The 17,940-nt window shown below is 42.5% G+C and overlaps 1 long non-coding RNA gene and 1 other non-coding gene across 3 annotated transcripts in view; both read right to left on the bottom strand.

The window, feature by feature from the left end:
* Positions 1-12,707, bottom strand: part of LOC111097198 — a 42,951-nt gene extending 30,244 nt beyond the window's left edge. The window contains exons 1-4 of one of the 2 annotated variants that reach the window (XR_005363077.1): positions 12,592-12,707; positions 11,850-11,947; positions 11,064-11,139; positions 9,593-10,476 (exon numbers count right to left, since the gene is read on the bottom strand). This is a non-coding gene — a long non-coding RNA (uncharacterized LOC111097198). Of the gene's footprint in view, positions 1-9,592; positions 10,477-11,063; positions 11,140-11,849; positions 11,948-12,591 lie in introns of those variants that run through there. The other variant, XR_005363076.1, reaches the window with a different exon arrangement.
* A 1,133-nt stretch (positions 12,708-13,840) lies between these two features.
* On the bottom strand, positions 13,841-13,944 carry LOC119873175. Its single transcript, XR_005363836.1, has one exon. It is a non-coding gene; the product is annotated as a U6 spliceosomal RNA (small nuclear RNA).
* Positions 13,945-17,940: the final 3,996 nt, after the last annotated feature.

Raw genomic sequence — 17,940 nt, 5'->3', positions numbered from 1 at the left:
TGGAGAAGACAAGAATAATCAGCCCATAGAAAAATGAGAAAAGCAAATGCACATAGAGTGCACAGAAGAAAAAAGAGAAATAAAATGTCACTTTAAAAAATGAAATGAGGGGGAACCCTGGGTGGCTCAGCGGTTTAGCGCCTGCCTTTGGCCCAGGGCGCGATCCTGGAGACCCGGGATCGAATCCCACGTCGGGCTCCCTGCATGGAACCTGCTTCTCCCTCTGCCTGTGTCTCTGCCTCTCTCTCTCTCTCTCTCTCTCTGTGTGTGTGACTATCATAAATAAATAAAAATTGAAAAAAAATTAAACAAAAAATGAAATGAGGGTACCTGGGTGATTCAGTAAGTTAAATATCTGCCTTCGGCTCAGGTCATGATCCCAGGGTCCTGGGATGGAGCCCGCATCTGACTCCCTATTCAGCAGGGAATCTGCTTTTTCTTCTCACTCTGCCCCTCCCTCTGCTCATGCTCTTTCTCTCTTCCTCTCTTGCTGTCTCTGAAATAAATAATATTTTTTAAATAAAAAAATAAAAATAAATTAAAACTGAAATGATACCCAATCTCACTCACAATAAAATTCTAAATTAAAAACGCACTGAGAGACATGTTTTTTTTGCACCTATCAGGTTAGCAAACTTGGAACTAATAAAAAAAATTTTTTTAATTTTTATTTATTTATTCATGAGAGACAGACAGAGAGAGAGAGAGGCAGAGACACAGGCAGAGGGAGAAGCAGGCTCCATGCAGGGAGCCTGACGTGGGACTCGATTCCGGGTCTCCAGGATCACACCCTGGGCTGAAGGCAGGCGCTAAACTGCTGAGCCACCCGGGCTGCCCCTGGAACTATTTTGATAACACACTCTCTTGGCAGGGCTTGGAGAGACAGGCAACCTTGCATATTGCTGGTGAGAGTGTAAATTTGCTCTCTCCTGTAGAAAGAAATTTGCCTGTTTCTATCAAAATTATAAATACATACATTCTTTGTCCCAGGATCCCATAACTGGAAATTTATCCTACAGCTAATTGCACATATGCAAATTATATAAGTATAAGTTGGTTACTGCAGAATAGTTTGTAAAAGCAAAAGATTGGGAGCAAACCCAAAAGACCTTCAACTGTTGGCAGTGAACTAGGAAATAAGTTGTTGCTCCTCTACACAATGGAATATTTTGTAGCTGTAAAAATAGAGAAGTTTTCTATATACTAATATAGAAAGATCTATAAAATATTGAGAAAAATGTCACACTAAAAAACACATTGGTGAGGGGCACCTGGGTGGCTCAGTCAGTTAGACATCTGCCTTCCACTCAGGTCATTATCCCAGGGTCCTGGGATGGAGTCCTGCATCCAGCTCCATGCTCAGCAAAAAGTCTGCTTCTCCCTCTCCCACCTTCTCTTCCTCTGTGATCTCTCTCCCTCTTCCTCTCTCTCAAATAAATAAATAAAATCTTAAAAAAAAAAAAGAACACATTTTTGGGAGCATTATGCCACTGATGTGGGCTGAGTTTCATTGTCTGCAGAAATTTAAAAGCAATTTTTAAAAGGGACTAAAAATTAGTCTGCTTTTTCTTTTTTTAAATAACCATGTGCCAATAATTCTAAACAATAAAGGTCAATACTCTTTCCTCCAGACTCTTATATGGGTGTAAGTTCTAGACAATTACTGGTATTTATGTTATATCTAGTTAGGACAACTCAAACATGTGTTTGACATGTACACAACACTGTTTGGTGTGTTAGCTTTTGGGTAAAAATAAGAATATATATTGGTATCAGCTTGAATTTGAAAAAAGATATGCTGGATAGATAATAGTAATTAATAATAGTGATGACAACATTATGGTATAGCTCTAAGCCGATGGGGAAGAAGGGTTGGAGAGAGACATTTCACTATACACAAGTGCATGCACACATGGAAACACATGTACACAACTCTGTATAATTTTTTACCATGTTAATGCATTACCTATTAAAACTAAATTAAAACAATAATGAAAAAAGAAGTGGGACAAATATGGGTAACTCAAGGGGAACCCCTCCCAATAATATATTTCGGGAATGCACACCAATTTTCTTAGGTATTTTAAAAATTTGCAATTTTCCTTGTATCTACAAAAGGGAAAGTAAAAATACATGAACTTTAACATCAGTATGTAAGGGTTATCTAAAAGTACTCTCTTTCCATGTGCTCAGGCTAGAAACAAATCACATATGCTTTAGCTGAACTTATCGTTAGAGACTTTGATGATTCTGAATAGAGCATCTATTTGCCTCATTTGTCTCAGTTCCAGTCAGACTACATGCTGCATAATGCATCAAAGTTATATTTATTTATAGCTTATTAGTCACACAAGCTCTTTACAGAGATGCTGGAAGAACTTTTTTGAAAATTGGGAAATAGATTTTATGGTCTAATTTTTATCCCCTCTGTATATGCCTATGACAGTGGGATGTTCCAAGGTCATTTTCAACCATTGTGTCTATAATCAAGACTCTGAATGCCCTAGTTCTAAGAGCAGGGGCCTAATGGTGATATTTTACATAAAAATCTCAGACAAGGGAAAGAAGGTCTGAACAATCCCCAGACAGAGACCAGGGGTCCTCCTGAGGCGCCTGTCTTTAAATCTACCACCTTGGGACGCCTGGTGGCTCAGCGGTTGAGCGTCTGCCTGCAGCCCAGGGTGTGATCCTGGAGACCGGCATTGAGTCCCACATCGGGCTCCCTGCATGGAGCCTGCTTCTCCCTCTGCCTGTGTCTCTGCCTCTCTCTCTCTCTGTGTCTCTCATGATTAAATAAATAAATAAATAAATAAATAAATCGATCTACCACCTCTATTCTAGGGCAGAAATGGCTAAGGACCAGGAAGTAGCTGCTAAATTACACTGGAAACTGCTGTACATAAATAGTATTAAGAAAAAGGATCAAATCAGAGCAAATTATAGAAATAATCACCTAAGCCATCACTTCATCCCAAATATAGAGTGAGGAATAGCCCCGAAGGTTCCAGAATGGGAAATAATCACACAACACTGCAGGTGGTGGGACTGACCCTTACCTCCTGAATTCCATGAGGTAGGAAGTCAGGCCTGAGCCTGCTTTGGTTCAGAGGAGGTAGAGGGAATTCAAGGGAGAGAAAGTGGCCTTGCTAAGGTTCTGAGAGGGACAGAGACAACAGAATACCTGTGTTAATCTCATCCAGGAATTTTTTAGAACATTTGAAATAACCATATTTTTCATCTCTAGAAGTTTCATTTCATTTGGTTCTTCTTTTTTTTTCCCAGAAGTCTCTTGTTTCACCTTAAAATTTTCCTTAAAATCTTTAGATATATAATAGCTAAAGTCCTTGTCTTCTTACTGAATCACCTTTATTATCTCTGGGTCTGTTTCTATTGACTGATTCTTCTACTGGTTAGATGGCACATTTCCTCCCTTCTTTGGATAGCTAATAACTTCTTATTGGCTGCTGAACATTGGGAAGGTTATGTCATCGAGTGGTGGATTGCTTGCATTCCTTTTTTTTTTTTAAGATTTTTATTTTATTTTATTTTTTTATAATAAATTTATTTTTATTGGTGTTCAATTTGCCAACATACAGAATAACACCCAGTGCTCATCCCATCAAGTGCCCACCTCAGTGCCCGTCACCCATTCACCCCACCCTGCCGCCCTCCTCCCCTTCCATCACCCCTAGTTCGTTTCCCAGAGTTAGGAGTCTTTATGTTCTGTCTCCCTTTCTGATATTTCCCACACATTTCTTCTCCCTTCCCTTATATTCCCTTTCACTACTATTTATATTCCCCAAATGAATGAGAACATATAATGTTTGTCCTTCTCCGATTGACTTACTTCACTCAGCATAATACCCTCCAGTTCCATCCACGTTGAAGCAAATGGTGGGTATTTGTCGTTTCTAATGGCTGAGGAATATTCCATTGTATACATAGACCACATCTTCTTTATCCATTCATCTTTCGATGGACACCGAGGCTCTTTCCACAGTTTGGCTATCGTGGCCATTGCTGCTAGAAACATCGGGGTGCAGGTGTCCCGGCGTTTCATTGCATCTGTATCTTTGGGGTAAATCCCCAACAGTGCAATTGCTGGGTCGTAGGGCAGGTCTATTTTTAACTGTTTGAGGAACCTCCACACAGTTTTCCAGAGTGGCTGCACCAGTTCACATTCCCACCAACAGTGCAAGAGGGTTCCCTTTTCTCCGCATCCTCTCCAACATTTGTGGTTTCCTGCCTTGTTAATGTTCCCCCATTCTCACTGGTGTGAGGTGGGATCTCATTGTGGTTTCGATTTGTATTTCCCTGATGGCAAGTGATGCGGAGCATTTTCTCATGTGTGTGTTGGCCATGTCTATGTCTACCTCTGTGAGATTTCTCTTCATGTCTTTTGCCCATTTCATGATTGGATTGTTTGTTTCTTTGCTGTTGAGTTTAATAAGTTCTTTATAGATCTTGGAAACTAGCCCTTTATCTGATACGTCATTTGCAAATATCTTCTCCCATTCTGTAGGTTGTCTTAGTTTTGTTGACTGTATCCTTTGCTGTGCAAAAGCTTCTTATCTTGATGAAGTCCCAATAGTTCATTTTTGCTTTTGTTTCTTTTGCCTTCGTGGATGAATCTTGCAAGAAGTTACTTAAATTTGGGATCCCTGGGTGGCGCAGCGGTTTAGCGCCTGCCTTTGGCCCAGGGCGTGATCCTGGAGATCCGGGATCGAATCCCACGTCAGGCTCCCGGTGCATGGAGCCTGCTTCTCCCTCTGCCTATGTCTCTGCCTCTCTCTCTCTCTCACTGTGTGCCTATCATAAATAAATAAAAATTAAAAAAAAAAAAAAAGAAGTTACTTAAATTTTATTTTATTTATTCATGACAGACACAGAGAAAGAGAGAGCGCGCGCAAGAGAGGCAGAGACAGGCATAGGCAGAGAAGCAGGCTCCATGCAGGGAGCCCGACGTGGGACTCGAACCCAGGCCTCTAGGATCACACCCTGGGCTGAAGGCAGCGCCAAACCGCTGGGCCACCGGGGCTGCCCGCTTGCATTCCTTTAAAGAATGTTAGCCTTTTTCTGGCAGACAGTTAAATAAAACTGTCCTTGTTCACAGATGACATGGTCATTATAGAAAATACTACAGAAGCTATGAAAAAGCTACTAGAATTACTAAATGAGTCTAGAAAGTTTACAGGACACAGATTTAATATAAAAAATAAATTGCTCCAGTTAATATTAGATGCATTTTATTTTGTGTAATGACTACAACCAAAACTCAGACAGAAATTAATATCATTTAGTCTTCGTGTTATTTGATTAAATGTATAATGCACAAAATATACAGTAAATATCCCAAGCTAGGAGGATGCTCTCATTCAACATGAAGTGTTAAAAATCAGTTATAAATCAAACTTCAAGAAAAATAGCCATCTATAGAAATAACATTTTTTCTGAAAAGAGGATAAAAATTAAACAGTTATCCTCCAACACTCTTACATTGTTGACAAGTATTTGAGTTCTTGAGGACCAAACCATGTATTAAAGTCTACTTTATGCACTAAAAATTCTATATTAAATCAATAGGGGGAATTATTTTTTCCTGGTTTCCTGAAATTTTAATGTATTCATTCATCCAACCAATGTTTGTTGAATGCCAGCTGTATATAAGAATAGTTATTGGGGGGGCAGCCCCAGTGGTGCAGCAGTTTAGCGCTGCCTGCAGCCCGGGGTGTGATCCTGGAGACCCGGGATCGAGTCCCATGTCGGGCTCCCTGTGTGGAGCCTGCTTCTCCCCCTGCCTGTGTCTCTGCCTCTGTGTGTGTGTGTGTATGTGTGTGTGTCTATGAATAAATAAATAAAATCTTAAAAAAAAAAAGAATAGTTATTGGGGGCTAGGAGGATAGATACGTAAGTCAGACACCATTCTGGCCCTTAAGAAGCTTACAAATGAAACAAGAGGTAAACTACTACAAAAGCAACTTTAATATAAGATGTAGGGTGTCATCTTCATTGTTGCCCTGCCTCTGTCTCCCTAAACTCAATCTATCTTCACTCCTCCCCAACTTCCCCCTTAAATATGGCATGGTGGGAGCAAACAGGCAGCTGTGGGTGACTGCTAGGGCTGCTCCTGGATTACCTTCTCTTGTCACTCCTTGGTCCCTCTGGCCCAGTGTTCTGATTCTAGCTCTAGTCATCATCCTTGTTGTGGTGAACTGTTTAGGTTTCATTCACTCATTAAAGACTATTGAGGGGCACCTGGGTGGCTCAGTGGTTGAGCCTTTGGCTCAGGTCAAGATCTCATATCGGGCTCCCCACAGGGAGCCTGCTTCTCCCTCTGCCCGTGTCTCTGCCTCTCTGTGTGTCTCTTGTGAATAAATAAATAAAATCTTAAAAAAAAAAAAAAGCAAGAAAAAGACTATTGAGTGCCCACTATCTGCCAGGCCCAAGTCTGGCACTGGGGACTGAGGATGCAGTGCAGTGGACAAGACAAAACACTGCCTTTTAGACCTCACCCTGAGCTCCACGTTAGCTTGACTCTGTGCACTCTTCTCATCCGGGTCACCAGCACTTCCAGAAACTGACATATACCCTGAAACCCTCTACCTGAGGCAGTAAAACTGGTTTAAGGAAAGGCAGCAAGTGAGGGTGGTGGAAAGGATTTACTTTGGAAAGAACACAATCCCGAAGGCCTAGAGAGATGTGAGTGTGTGCGCACGTGTATACACACATCTGCCCTTACACAGACATATGATTAAAGGCCATGTCTACCTTTTTTTCCCCTTTTTTTCTTTCCTTTCTGTATTCCCCCCCCTTTTCCCCTAGAGCCAAGAGGGTAATCTAAAATGTGTTTGTAATTTTTTTGTTTTGGGGGATCATCTGTTCAGCCAAATCTCTACCTCCTACATGTCCATCCTTAACTCCTGGCAGAGACGGACCCCTGCAGTCCTTGGTTATCCATAATTCCTTCTTTGGTGATAAGGGATCAGATCAGGGTGACCATCTGACCTGAGTAACATCAGTGAACTCCTGCATCCGGAGAAATTGGAATTAGTGCACAAAGGCCATTATTACTCTCTGTTGGGGACTTTTAAAGCTAGGACTGAGTGCCATACTTAGCCTGGGCTCAAATGGAGCAGAGAAAGCTGTTAGCAAAGAGAGAGATGAAAGGAGCATTTATCCAGAGGCACGCAGAGGTGAGAGACAAGGTGGACTCCAAAAAACAGAAATGGCAGCCACTGCCTGGCCAAATGGTCGAGCTCTGGATCCTTTGGGAGCCCTGGCTACACTTCCAGCCCGTGGGTTCTGTAGCTCTCACTTTGTCTTTCCAACAAGTCTCCTTTTTTTTTTTTTTTTTCATTTGTTTGCTTAAATTAGTTGATTGGATTTCCTTTTCCCACAAATATTCTCTAAGATATGATATTTCAGTCTTCTGGCTAATGTGATTTTCAAGTAATTTCTACCACATCCCAATGACGAATCAATCTGAGAATTCAGGCTTAAATACAGAATAAAAGGAAGAGAAAATACTACAAAAGAGAATTTAGCTGATATCTGTGCAAATAAAAACCTGCCATGTATTTGTGTATCCTCCATCACCACCAAAATTCATATGTTGAAACCCTAACTTTCAGCAGGATGATATTAGAAGGTGGGGCCCTAGGGAGGTACTAGGTTTAAATGAGCTCATGAATATGGAGTTCCCATGATGGGACCAGTGTCCTTATACGGAGAGAAAGAGAATGTCTCCTCATTTGAAGACACATCTGCAAACCAGGAAGAGAGCCCTCAGCAAGAAACTGATCGTGTTTGCACCCTCACCTCGAATTTCCAGCGTCTAGAATTGTGCAAAATAAATTGTTGTTTAACCCAGGCAGTCTATGGTCATTCATTACAGCCGCTGGAACTGACTATGGCTAAGGACGTCATGTCCGTATCACACAAGCCCAGCCCGGAAGGTCTGGAGGGATAGCAGACCAAGTTGTAAGCATAGACAAGTCACTAGGCTAGGATTTATTGCTCACTAGAAGCTACGGGACTCTGGGGAGAATTCTAAACTCCTGTGAGCTTCACACTTCTCCACTTTACAAATGGGGAGGCTTGAAATCAAATGATAATGCATATTTCTCATACTTACAATAGTAATATATTACTTTTTTATAAGAAAATACTAATGCAGAGCCTCTTCCTTATTATTTTTATTTTTTCTTATTGTTTTTAATTGGAACACTTAGCAGCATGCCCAAAACCAAAATGCCCAACCGTTTTCCTAAAGCAGAACTAAGGCACCCATATTATAAGGAATAAACTTGCATGTTAGAATGGAAAATGCTTAAAACATCATCCCCCAACACCAAACAATTAATAAGGTTGCTGACAAGTTGTGGTTTCATGTAACTGGTGGCTTGGCCTCTCAGTGACAATAAAGCTATTCTAGAACATCTACACACCGAATTCTGGCGCTCTACCAATTACATTCGGAATGTTAACTCAAGACTTCTCCTTCATGACATTTTATTAAACGTCACGTACTGATTTAGGGGGATGTAATGTAAATTTTTTCAATGTAAATAGATGAAAATGTTTTAAGAAATACGTGTGTTTGTGAAGTTTGGGTTATTCAAGCCAGGAGGAAAATTTCTCCTGGGAGATGAGTAACAGGCTAGACAGGGTGGGACTCTGTATGTGGAAGCACTGTTAAGTGAAAGAACTTACCAACACTCACTTTACCTTGTAACTAAAGATCACCTCGGGCATATGAAAAAGGAAAGGCGGGCAACACAAACAGAAGCTGAGAATTTTAATGGAAGAACTATAGCGATAGGCTCCAATATCTGATTAGTGATTTTCAATTTACAAAGCACTTCCAGGCACGTTATCTCCTGATTGCCATAAAATTCCTGTGATGCAGAAGGGATGCTTTTCTAATCTTTATTTATGAGGAAGCCAATCTTTAGCCAGGCTACGTGACTGGCCCAAAGTCATACACACCCGGCATACACAGCAAGAACAGAGTCCTCTGATCTCTGTAGGCTCTTGACACTAGTTCTCAAGTCACACTTGGAAGCTGACCCCCTCTCACTGGCTCCACAGCACCAGGGAATGCCCAATCAACTTGGCCAACCTGGAACCTGCAGACCTAATCCATCTCTAGTTGATGACCCTTGTCTGGCATATGGTGACCTGCTGAACATGGTCTGTGTGTCTCCAGTTCACAAAGAATCTCTGACCATAACTTTCCTGAGCAAAGGTTCCTTGAAAGCCCACAGGCCTGGGCCAAGATGCAACTGAGAATCTACAATCTGTCTCTGCCTTCCTCTCCACATTGTTCCCCAGTGGCCTTGTGCAACAAAGATTTCTCACTCCTACTACATGCCTAACACAGGTCAGCAGAGGGGCTTTGCTCCCTAGGGTCACTCAGGGCCTTGGGCTAACAGAAGCAGCACCTCAAAATTGCTTCTGCGATGACTAAAGCAGAGGTGACCCACATCCTTTCTGCTCATGTTTCTTTGTCCAAAACCAATCACGTATCAGTGCCTGACATCAAAGAGGGCAGGAAACATTATTTTCTGTGCATCTAATGGGAGAAGGGGAACACTGGTGGCCAACATGATGACAACCACACAGTCCAGTCTTCATCTGATGCTGAGTCTCCCAGTAACAGATCCACGGCTTCAATCCAGCCTTTACCTAATTTCCCCCATAACCAGAAGTGCCCTATCACATAAACAGTTGATTTAATTTGAAAAGAGCTCTGTTTATTAGAAACAAAAATCCTTAACAATAACCCCAAATTGGCCTCCCTGTAACTTTTGTTCCTTAGTATTCTTTCCTCAGGGTCTAAGGATAAATCATTGCTTTGTTGAATAAATAAAAGATTTTCAAACATTCAGTGAAAGCTCTTGCACTGATTTGTTTACATATTTAACCATGCTAGATTCCTGCTCCCCATTTGGGTGTAAGATGGGTAGCTAAGATTGCAGTACCTTATGGCACTGGATATGGCATAGATAATCCCCTAATGTTACGGAAGGAAAAACATTCAAGGGTACCAAATTGAGGAAGGTGTGCCAAAGGGAGGCTCTAAAGAAGCTTTCTGAGAAAGACAACTGATAGTGTTGTCAGCACAATGAGGAGGAGCCAGCTCGGAAGACCAACAACACCAGGCAGGCAGAGGAAGCAATCTGTATTAAATGACCAAGGGGAAACACCGTGTGATGCATTTAGGGAAATATACAAATGACTGAACACAGGATGACCTCTGGGGAGGGACTGGAGGGCCCAGGGGCTAAGCTAAAAGTCTGGAATCCTGGAAGCTATTGAAGAAGTTTAAGCATAAAATTGACATTTGCAAATTTTCACTTCAGCAGCATCATGCTGGCAGCAGGGGACAGAATGGAATGCAGAGACCAGCCGGAGTCTGAGAGCTAGTGCAGTGATCCCGGACAGGCCAAGGAGGCCAGAGGTAAGGCTGTGGTTCTGCAAAGAAGGAAGCAGGTTTGAGAAAAGATGATGAGATGAGATGAGCAGCACCTGGCAGTTAATTCCAAAAGGTGAGGCAGCATGGGACAGAGGCCTAGGACGCCTGCCCCACTTCTGGCTTGGGCAACCACATTGCATAATTCACTGAAGAAGAGACATTCAAGGATGCCTGGGTGGCTCAGTCAGTTGGGCAACTGCTCTTGACTCAGGTCAGATCCCAGGGTACTGGGATTGAGCCCCACACCAAGGCCCCCATCAGGCACCCTGCTCAGAGGAGAGTTTGCTTCTCTCTCTCCCTCTGCCACTCCCCCTGTTTGTGCTTGCACTCTTGCTCTCAATAAATAAATAAAAATAGAGACATTCCAAAAGATGGATGGGGAAAAGTTTTTGTGGAGTTTACCTTTGGGCAGCTTGAGTTTAAGTTTCATGTGTGACTTAGTGATGGCGCATTTATACGTAAAGAAGGGCTAGCCAGCCATCATAGACTAGGGAGGCATCAGTCTCTAAGTAGTTATTGAAGCCATCTGTAGGGTTGAAACCATCATTTTTCTGCATATGAAGAAGAATGAAAATAAATAACTTACCAATTTGACCTATCCCTTCCCAGGGACAAATTGATCCACATCTATCTGTGGTACCAACTTCTTAGAATCAAGAAACCTAAAAAAACAAACAAACAAACAAAAAAAAAAAAAAAAAAAAAAAAAGGACTCACAATCAGTGCCTTGCTTGGGAAGCATAGAATCAGACCACAGGGAAATGGAGACTCATGAGAAATATCTCATCCAACCACACAGAGGTCTGGTGAGTCATCCCTGCTCCACAGTGGAAAACACCTCTAAGGATAATTTAAATGCTCATTTCAGATCCAGGTGTTTTTTTTTGTTGTTTTTTTTGTTTTTTGTTTTTTGTTTTTTGTCTCCCCTACCTGTGTTCAGCAAACTCTACCGAACATACACATGCTTTTTTATCTCATAGGGTAACTATATTCATTCTTTTTAAACAAGGGTCTTTTGGTTTTTCTCAATCTGGTTACATAAATTGAAAAGGTTACAGTTTTAGGCCAGCAATTGTTGACATATATTCCAGGCACCAAACCTAGTTTAACATTTTTTGAGCTCAAGTGCTTGGAAACTACCCATCAAACATCCCCAGATCCAAATGCTCCATGATCCAATGCACTGCATGTTTGATTTCCCTAACTTCATTCTCAACGGGAAACCTTAGTGTCAAGATTACAGGCTACCTTGCTGTCACTCTGTGGTGTAATAAAAAATATACTTGATATATTTTTGTCCCTAGTTCTTGACATGGAGCTCCGAAACCCTTGGAATTTCCTGAGTGATAGAGGAGTGTCTTTTTTCACTTACAATGAGCCCCTTTTCATTACACCTGAGTTCCTACTAATGCGGTGATTCAGGGCTGGGGCAGGTAGATAGTTTCAGGATATGGACTGGTCACCAGGAAGCTGAAACACAGTAATTAGAGAATGGGAATTTTCAGCTGCAGCCCCAGCTCACCCCAGTCTCTGGGGAGCGGTGGGAAGCCAAAGATTGAGTCATAACAACTCTGAAACAGAGACTCAGAGACCTTCAGGGTTGGTGAACACATTAATGTGCTGGGAGGTAGGCATGCCCAGAGAGGGCTTGGAAGCTCAGCACCCCTCTGACCCCAAAATTTGTCCTGTGTACTCTTCCATTTGGCTATTCTCCAGTTGTATCCTTCATAATAAACTGCCAAACATTAAAGTATCTTCCTGAGTTCTGTGAGTCATTATAGCAAATTAGCAAACCTGGGGAACAGTCATGAGAACCCTCAAATTTGTAGTTAGCCCCACAGAAGGGTGGACAGTCTGGACTTGGAGCTGATGTCTAAAGTGGGGCAGTCTTGTGGAGCTGGGCCCTTGACCCATGAGGTCTGTGCTAATTCTGGATAGTGTTGAAATTGGATTGAATTGTTGAGCACGCAGCTGGTGTCAGAGAACTGGAGAATTGGTGTGGGCAAACCCCACACATTTGGCATCCGGAATGGTGTCAGAAAAGCCACGTGCACACCCCTCTGTGTGACAGGAAAAAGCCACAAAATCTTTACTGAGCTCAACAAATGTCTCACCGTAGAAAGCAAACCTTTCTCACCAGCTGTCTGTCATTAAGGAATCATCTGCACCTATTGGTTATGTCTTTAGAAGATACCCTCAGTTAGAGCTAAGAATGGCCGGTCAAATCTCCGTGGATACAGTAATAGAAACCACTAGGCACATAGAGTCTTTTCCTTACCCTATTGTGATGCAACAGGGGCTGTCCCAGTGTTTCAGGGAGCCCTTCTGCTGCTCTGAATCCCCTCCTTAGCTGGTGTCTTACCTCTTGGCCTGGTTACATTAGATTCAGATGCTGTGCTTGAATGATCAGTTTGGCCTTGGATCTCAGCTTTGCCTAAGATCACTGACTTCTGGCTTTCTCTTGGCTGCAAACCCAGGCCCATGATCATTCCAGACTCACCTCCATAACAGACTATGCTCCATGAACCCCCAAGAATCTGGGCGTCTGCTTGTCTGATAGAGGAATATGAACAGAGTTCACTTTACAAGCTATAGACAAATAAAAAATTTTCAATCATGATGACAAAGGAGAGAAAAAAACCTTTGTGTCATAAGAGACATTATTAAAGATCTTGAGGGACACCTGGGTGGCTCAGCAGTTGAGCGTCTGCTTTTGGCTCCGGGATCGAGTCCCACATGGGGCTCCCCGCAGGGACCCTGCTTCTCCCTCTGCCTATGTCTCTCTCTCTCTCTCATGAATAAATAAACAAAATCTTTAAAAAATAAAAATAAAGATCTTGAGATATTCTGCCTTCAGGAAAGAAAATCAAAGGGAAAATTGGATAGCAATTTTCAAATATTTGGACAATGGAGAGGGAGAACTTGCATCTATTGTTGGACAATTCAAAGAAGCAGATTTCTAATATCACATGACCAGAAAATCTTCCCTGTGAGTTACAGCATCCTCCCCCACCCCATCATTGGAAGTATTCACATGTGAGGAAGACCTCTTTGGTTAGGGAAGCCACAGAAGGAGTAGCATCTCCAGGTGGCTTGCCCCCTCCAGTTCTCTTATGTGAACTCAGAATGCGAGGGTTACAATTCCAGTCACAGAGTGCTTATTTTTAAAAGTCGCATTTTTTTGGACACTAGCTGAGAGAGCACTTATTACTTTTATGTACAGAAATTTCAACAGTGTCCACTTAGCCCAGTTTAGTGGCCAGTTCTTTAGCCTTTGCTTTTTCCAAGTTGGCAGTGTGAGCCGCTGACTTTGGACCCAGGAAATTTTATGAGATCCGCTTCCCCAATGGCAGCAGATCTCATAAAAATACGGAATGCCTCACGAATTTGCATATCATCCTTGCACAGGGGCCATGCTAATCTCTGTATCATTCCAATTTTAGTATATGTGCTGCTGAAGCGAGCACAAAAGCCACTTTTAAAAGTTCAGATAAATTTAACCAGTTTGAAAGTCAAGTATCCAGCTGGAGTAAACAAATTTGAACACTGTAGGAACATCTAAAATGTGAAAAAATGATGAGTACAAGAATTCTTATAATTAAGCAGGTTAAGTGTCCTAATGAAACTCAATGTGAATCTGTAGAATAGTAATCAGTAGAATGTCTAGTTACAAAAAGCAGTGAGACAAGATGACCCATGCTCAGTTTCTCCAGAAAGAGATAATCAGTCAGGTAGAGGAAGTGGAACATGGGAGTCGGGCTGCCCTGACCCGCTTTTCCCTGAGGCAGAGCCTCCTTCAGGATGCGCAAGCAGGCTCGTCCTACCTTGTGGGCAGAAAGCAGTGGGAGATTTATAACCCCCAACCACAAAGAACCTCCCTCCCCCACTTATTGATGCCTGAAATAATTCCATCAGGGTCACCCTCGGAGGAAGAGTAGGGAGAGGAGGAGGAAGAACTAAGCCCAGAAATGTCAAGACAACTTCACTGTTTCAACGTGTTCAGACCTCTGCTCTTTGGTGACAATGCCACGTTAGGATGTCAGGGGTGGGCTTATCCTTTAAGCTATGCCCTAAACGGACAGACACCGGGACAGTCTGTTGCTGAACAATCATGGGCAAATATAGACCATAGTAAAAACAGAACTGCCACCAAAAAAAAACCTGTTCCTTCCTTGTTGCGTGTTGTCTCCCACTGAAAAGCTCTCCCATGGAACGGACTTCCATCCCCAGGTGGTCCCTCCCCAACCTGCAGAGGCCCTGTCCTCCTCCTCCTCTCCTCTGTTCACTTGCGCCCTTGAAACAAGGATGGCTCGAAGGAATAATTTCATTCCAGCGCCCTCTGCTGGCCGTGCAGAAGGGCCAGACACCTCACGCTAGATCAGTAGTTGCCCAATTTCTCACTACCGTGAAGCCTTTTTATTATCTTATTAACCCCAGGGACACCCTCGGCCCCGCCACATGCACACACCCATTTGGAAGCTGATATTTCAGGAGAACACCACCTGCTTAGTAGTTATTAATTTGTTTTACCAGTTTTCATTATCAAAGTCGTGATAAACCACCAATCAGAACCTGTAATCAACATGCAATAACTAAGTATACAACACACAGGTTATTTATTTCTAATCGAATATAAACGCTCACCTTTTACCTAGCCTGTAAGCCTTATTGCGGGTATGTGTGCAATTTCTGGAAGGCTTTTTAACGTACTACAAACAACTTAAGGATCCAGTTCCTATCTGAAGGTCCAAGGGCCCCAGGTTCGGAACCACCAAGTTAGAATACCTCAGCATCTAAACAACAGGCATATTTCTGAGAAATTCTTACTTCACTGGTGAGCACTTCTGGGTGATGGCTGAATGTTTTCTGCCACTTGGATATAATTCTAAGAGCTACTTTGTTCACTGGTCATATCGTGACCCAAAAGGTTAATACAGCGTCCAGAGTTGTCCATATCCAAACTGAGTTTTCGGGTACCAGCTGAGTGTTGGCAGTGAGTAGCTGGACAGGAGTAGAGATGATAGAGATTCGTGCATCTGGAAGATGGGAAGGGGGGATCCCTGGGTGGCGCAGTGGTTTGGCGCCTGCCTTTGGCCCAGGGCGCGATCCTGGAGACCTGGGATCGAATCCCACATCGGGCTCCCGGTATATGGAGCCTGCTTCTCCCTCTGCCTGTGTCTCTGCCTCTCTCTCTCTCTGTAACTATCATACATAAATAAATAAAATAAATAAATAAATAAAATGGAAGATGGGAAGGGTACGTGACTAAAGACATATGAAATCCAGTGGCTTCTTGGCTTCTTGCCTCGGTGTCCCAGCAATTTCAACTCCACCAAAGTATGGTTCCATGAGTAGAAAGCTAGTATATTCACAAGAGGAAAGAGAGGAAGATTGAGAAACATGGTAGGCTCGGCACAGTGTGTGGGATGGGCCCAGGGTGGAGCAAGGCAGGAGAGTAGGGAAGTCTAGAAATAGAATAGACAAGGAGTTCTCTGAGGGCATGACTGGGTTTTGTCCATTGTTTTAACCCCCATAACTGACACAATGCCTGGCGCGCAAGAGGCTCTCAAGTATTGTTGGGTTTTTGTAGGTATTGCACTCACCAATTCTAGAAATGCTTTTAGCTAGGTGCAAAACCCCACCAGTGACTACTAAGATAATAGCCAAGGGTAGCTGGTTCTGTGGTAGAACTGAGCTTGCTGTTTGGTGACAAAGTTTTGTACAGGAAAGGTTACGTTTTTTGGAAAAACATGAAGTATCTCAGAATGATTTTCGGTGTTTGATCCTTTTCTTTCAGAGTAAAAGATCTTTTATTATAACATAACATACAAATGGAAAAGTATACAACACGAACACAACTATATAACCAGCACTTACGAAGAAACAGATCATCTTGGGATCTAAGAAGCCCTGGTGCTGTCTCCTTCCTGTCACTAGCTGGCCCCCGCCCCTACTATACGACCCCCGTTCCTACTATCCTGACTTCCAACATCTTAAATTAGTTTTGCCTCTTTTTGAAATGCACACACAGTATATACTCTTGTGTGTGGATTCTTTGGCTCAACATTATTTTTGTGAAGGTAATTCACATCCTTAGTTGCAGTTTGTTCATTCTCATTGTTGTATTTATTTATAAATATGCCACAATTTTTCATTGACTACTTATGATGGGTTAGTTCCAGGTCTTTACTATCCTGAAGAGCGCTGACAGGAGAACGCACACGTGTTTCTCCTGTGCACGCATGCACGTTTTGGTTGGGCACGCATGCACAGTAGAACTGCAGGGCCACAGGGCACGCGTGCGACCAGCTGTTACAGATACTTTCAAAGAGTTTCATGAAGTGATTGTGCCAATTCCGTGTTAGCTCTTGTACAAAACTAGGTGCCAGAGATGTTCAGAGGGGATAAAAGATGGGGAGTGGGGGATTATCCTTAGGCCTGTGATTTGAAACCTAAGGGGACTTGACAGGAAGGAAGAAGACAAAATAATCCTCAAAGGGACAGGCCCCATTAATCATCAGCTCATCATCGGAGTGACTGGAAGCCTGCTTCCCCAGGATGAGAAAGGAGGCAGAATAGTAATACAAAAGGTAGAGGGGAAGAAGAAAAGGAAAAAGATCAGAACGGATGCTCACTGTGAACGCCAGGGCACTGCTAATCATTTTACCTTCACAAAAATGACACTGTAGTGTCCCAAGGCCCTGACTCTGATAGTTCAGATTAGACCCAAAATGCAGCAAAACGTGCTCTATATTTGTACATTTGTGTTTATCACAAAATTTCCCAAACTTGCTTGGGGCTTTCTAAGTACAAAAGATTATTAATCAGGATAGCTCCTCTTTGTTAATTTTGGGATAAGACTTTTCAGCACTGCTGATATCCACAGGAATAAATATAAAACCTTATTGTTGAATTTCTCCATAAGATTTCTGTAGAAAGTTTTATTTGCAAATAAGTAAGCCAAAGTGGAAATGCAAGATGCCCTCAGATAGGAGGATCCAATTTTCCACTTAAATGTGTTTGTACTTCTTTCAGCTGGATTTGGGGCTTTCCTCTGAAAGTCTCAAGAAGCTCATTTGAGTGACTCAGAACTAACCCAGCCTGTGAGACTTGGCTAGCAAAAGGCACAGCATTGCAAGGAGGAATGCAATATTCTATTTACAAAAGGAATTTGATTGCTAATCATGAATCTCTATAAGCTGTATGCATTTCATATTTATCTCTTTGCAATTCAGAAGCGAATCCTATGGTAGTTCTGGTCTTGTGTCAGCTGAGGTTCTCTCTGACACTTGGCGATGATAGACAGCTCCTACCTGAGTGCTGACCCCTACATATCTGCCTTTGCTCAAATTGATTTTCAGCGCCAGGACGGTTTGCTGGGCAGCAGATGTCGTCACAGAACAGATAGGGACCACCTATATCCTCACAGAGAGCAGCCAGGTTTACATTTGCATTCATTTCCT

This window comes from Canis lupus, chromosome 8 (assembly GCF_011100685.1).
Source record: "Canis lupus familiaris isolate Mischka breed German Shepherd chromosome 8, alternate assembly UU_Cfam_GSD_1.0, whole genome shotgun sequence".
Taxonomy (NCBI): Eukaryota; Metazoa; Chordata; class Mammalia; order Carnivora; family Canidae; genus Canis; species Canis lupus.
The sequence above is the reverse complement of the archived record's forward strand: the minus strand, read 5'-3'. Positions and strand labels throughout refer to the sequence as shown.